This window comes from Adiantum capillus-veneris, chromosome 27 (assembly GCF_014529385.1).
Source record: "Adiantum capillus-veneris isolate H3 chromosome 27, ASM1452938v2, whole genome shotgun sequence".
In the NCBI taxonomy this organism is placed as follows: domain Eukaryota; kingdom Viridiplantae; phylum Streptophyta; class Polypodiopsida; order Polypodiales; family Pteridaceae; genus Adiantum; species Adiantum capillus-veneris.
Window position 1 is genome coordinate 46,820,779 of NC_140957.1, and position 4,791 is coordinate 46,825,569.

The 4,791-nt window shown below is 43.9% G+C and overlaps 1 pseudogene; it reads left to right on the forward strand.

Annotated features, from left to right (window-relative positions):
- The first annotated feature begins 1,365 nt into the window (after positions 1–1,365).
- Positions 1,366–2,542, forward strand: LOC147421899 (syntaxin-125 pseudogene; annotated as a pseudogene).
- The last annotated feature ends 2,249 nt before the right edge of the window (positions 2,543–4,791 follow it).

Genomic DNA, 4,791 nt, shown 5'->3' on the forward strand with positions numbered 1-4,791 from the left:
ATAGTGTCTCTACAAGATTAGGATCACTTGCATTTCTTAGCCTTAAATGAAAGGGTCAATGACATGGGGCTTTCTAGATCAAGGGTTTTGCGCAGATCTTTTTCCTTTTTGTTAAGCTCATCTATACGATTAGTGCATTGGGGGTTGAATGACCTACATGAATAATGAATTAGGTACATTGATTTGGCTTTGCCTAAACACACGATCTGGCACTGAAGAGGCATGGAACCTAAATTGGTATGATTGGTGTTGATTTTTTATCACCTACTGGTATTTAGAGTCTAGAGCTCGGGCTCGTGGGGAAGGCGAAGAAGCCTCAGCTTATGTCTGGCTTAGATAAGTTGGAGGTTTTTTAGCTTGCTCGCTATGACGTGAAATTATCTTTGTTTGTAGTAGGAGCAGAAATGGATGCGTGGATCCCTGCACAAGTTCCGGTGCTTCTACTAGTCAAAATTGGCCATAAGGAAGTGAGGAAACAATAGGAAGCATTGTGCTTCCATGTCCCTTCTAACACAGTGTCATAGGGGATCTACTACCCTATATCGCTAGGTAATCTGGACCATCCAATTCTCCAAAGAGAAAAAGGATGGCACCCCTAGTATGCACCCAATGCGTTCCACACTGCACTGGCACCAGACAAGGGTGAAGCTGGGGATGGTGGACGTACAATACGTTGGTTTACGTTCTTCACCCTCAAGATACGGGAAGCTAAAGAAGCATGCAACTACATGGGCAACCACAATCAGTAAGGCATAGAATAGATAGATAGATTTAGGGCACCCTTCTGGATTTTCCGTGAGATATAGATAGATTAAGGTAGCCTTCTAGAACAAGGGTGAAGCTGGGGACCTCATGGTCCGCATGCAAAAACCGAGGGACCTCATGGTCCCATGTGAAAGCCTTCGCACGTCACATGTCCATCCGGGCATGGTGGATGTACAATATGCTGGTTTATGCCCTAGTTTACTCCCTAGGTCACCCTAGTTTATGGATCCTAGTTTGCCCCTAGTTTATTAGACAATCTAATAATGAAGATGAAGCCCTCTCTGTGTTGCCTGTTTTGGGCCCTTTAAGCCCCATCGGGTTAATAGTGATGAGGATCGTGCTTGGTGTTAATAGAATCATTGAAGCGAGATCTCTATTCGCGCTAGATCTCTTCACCCTCGGGATATGGGAGGCTAAAGAAGCATGCAGGTACACGTGGCAACCACAATCAGCAAGGCATAGATAGATAGATTTAGGGCACCCTTCCAGCTTTGCCGTGAGATATAGATAGATTAAGGCAGCCTTCCGGAAAATTATTAACCACTTTGAACGTCAAGACCTGAGACATTGCCAACGCTGCCGCGATACACCTCACACATTTCAAGCTCTCTGTTTCTCACACGCACATTCTCTCTCTCTCTCTCTCTCTCTCTCACGCGCACCCACACACAGGGGCGTTTTGGACAGGAAGCTTGCGTTTCTGCAAGAAGCTCTGCGTTTTTTGTTGCCCAAAATGAACGACCTTCTCTCCTCTCAGTCATTCCAGTCCCTCAGAGACTCGCAATCGCTACCGGACATGGAAGCTGACCACACTGACAGCGCGCTTGCGACAGAGCTCACCTCAACAGTGAGTGGAAAAGGCCTTGGCATCTTCTTTCAAGACACAGAAATCCTCAAGAAAGAGATGGACGACATCAAGCACCTACTTGGCAAGCTCAAACGCAGTAATGAAGAGAGCCGTGGTGCCACTAGCGCCGCCTCCATCAAGTTGATCCGTGCACGCATCGATGCCAATGTCGTCGAGGTCCTGCACAAGGCAAAATTCATCAAATCCAAGCTCGAATTGCTCGACAAAGCAAATGAGGCGAGCCGCGCCCTCCCTGGATGCGAGCCTGGATCCACCACGGATCGCACTCGCACGACCATCACAAATAGTGTGCGGAAAACCCTCAAAGTTCTCATGGATGACTTTCAAGCTTTGAGGCAGAAAATGAGCCAGCAACATAGGGATGCCATTGGAAGGATGTACTACACCATCACGGGCAAAAGCGCGAGCGAGGAGGTGATTGACAGCATGCTAGAAGAGGAGGCGGGTGGGGAGAGCTTCGTGCGAAAAGCGGTGCGTGAGCAAGGGAGGGGGCAAATTGTAGAGACCATGAAAGAGATAAGAGAGAGGCATGATGCAGTGAAAGAGGTTGAGAGAAACTTGCTAGAGCTACACCAAATATTCATGGATATGGCAGTGCTTGTGGAGGAGCAGGGAGGGCAAATCGACAATATTGAGGCGGCAGTGATGCAAGCATCATCGTTTGTCAATCGAGGCACCGCAAGACTTCACACTGCCAAGAAGCTCCAAAGAAATAAGAGGAAGTGGATGTGCATAGGCATCCTCATCTTGCTCATCATTATGGTTGTCATATTGATCCCCATTCTGATGAAGAATCTACCAAGAGGCAAGCAGAGCTCTTGACCTCAATTTTTTTGTGTTTTTCTCCCTGTGTATCTGACTATTGAGATGAGTCACCCACATACACAATTTTTTAGCCACAAAGTGCAAGACTAAGTTTTGGAGATGTTAATGGGTTGCATTACCTCTAATTTATTCAACATAGGTTTTTCTTTTTTTGCCGAACTCACAATGCATATTGAGAAAACAAGAGGTTTTAGGTAATTGTTTCATAGACAACGGTGAGACACCCTCAAATGCCTGTCATCGCCCGCCCCCCCCCCCCCCCCCCGGGGGGGGGGGGGGGGGGGGAGTGTGTGTTAATTTGTAGGATTTGATTGACAAGACATAATTTAGCAAGGTAGACTCGCACTTATGCAAAAAAGGAGGGTAACATGCCCATTTCTAATTGCACCATTTTGAGGTGTAGTTAATGGAGGGAGAGAAGGAGGGAGGGAGGGGTAATCCATAACGATTACCCCCTCTATGTGGGCATCACCCAAGAAGAGAAGAGAAGTTTTAACGTCGTAGGAACAATCCCAAGACAATTCCCAAGAAATCAATCTGACCTATTGAACTCAAGGCCAGTTACCTATTCAAGAGGGAATCGGGGACACTCAAATACCTAGACGTCCCCCAAATACCTAGACATAATAGAGAGAGAGAGAGAGAGAGAGAGAGAGAGAGAGAGAGAGAGAGAGAGCATATTTTTTAAGGTGGTCTATAACAAAAAGGAAAACATTTCCTTAAATGTACTAATAATACTCAAGTAAGGCCATTTTCAATGTGAGCTAATGTGGTAAAATCTTGTGTGTCATGACTAAATGGTTGTGAGTTCCAAGTTCTTTCTCACTCTCAAGAGTAAGAACACACATGTTCAATAGGGTGTTAGTGTGTTGTTTGAAGTCCTCAAGACTCATGTTATCCATCCTTCGCAAATAAATATACCAAAGATTATTTTATCATGCTCTTCCAATGTTTCAACATGGACTAGATCATGCTCATGAAATAGTACAAAATATGGCTTTGCTCGTTTGTAGGCAGGGTGTGTGACCCTTTGCTGACCTTGACAGGTGGCTAATTCTTTTGTGTGTGTGTGTGTGTGTGTGTGTGTGTGTTGGGAAAAGGGGGGGGGGGGGAGGATTCAAATTTGGGCCACTTTGAATGTTTCCCAAAAAAACAAGAGAAGTTTTTCAATAAAGAAACTCGGGCTTGTATTCTTATTGAAAGATTTTAAATCAAGTTTATTATGTAAACATGGGTTTTGTTGTGAGTGCATCTTGAGCTAGAAGAGAGCAAGAGAGGACGCTCACAATATACAAGAGCTTGAGATGTGATTATAAGCTTAATCTTGATTACAAAACTTAATACTTGATTAACAAACTTGACCACATCAAAACTTAGATTTCAAAGCTTAACTTACCATGCAAGACTTGATTACAAGAACATGACTTGATAACAAGACAAGAACTAGAAGAGTACATACCTCATAGGAGCCTCACAACTAATGTTGGGAAGACGGAGGGACTTGTAGTCCAAGACCTCTATATATACTAAAGCATAAGGAGGTTAAGAATCTTTTAGATTCTTTCTCAAGCTTAAGGAGGTTAAGAACTTTCTATATTCTTAGCTTAAGGAGGTTGAGTATTTTCTAGGTCCTTTCTCATGCTTCTCGAACTTTCTAGGATCTTCTAGATTCTTCTTCAAGATTCAAGAACTTTCTAGATTCTTCTAGAACTTTCTATGACTCTAATCTTCTAAGGACTTGCATTCATGATAGTACCCCCTCCTCTAGCAACGACTTCCACGAGGAGATGTTTTTCCTACTTGATGTACGGGCAGGCTTCGATGGATATTGTTGATGAAAATCACAAACTTTGTCTGGTGTGCGATGGAGGTTAGATGCAGTCTCCCATTTTTGTTCGCTTACATCATAACCTTTTGGATGTACAAGGTATTGAAGTCTTCCACGAGAGATTCTGGAGTCAAGGATTTTCTCACCTTCAAATTCTTCATGATCATCAATCTCTAAGGACGGTAATTGGCATTTCAATGACAAGGCTCCAACAGGGAAACATGGAGGATTTGATGACTCTTCATAGAATGTGGTAACGAGAGATGGTATGTGATTGGATTCACTTGGCCAATTATCTTGAATGGCCCAAGTCTTTGATAGTGAACGTAGGTCGTGCTGGAGGAGCCACAATCAATCCCTAATCTTGTATGGTGGATGTTGCATTCGGTGCTCATTTGTGCTAGCTTTATACCTCTGTTAAGCTCTTACGATATTCATTGTTAGAATGCTTTGTAGATGTGAGGCTAAATTTGTGGCAGCTAGATTCTTCACTTGATGATTCATG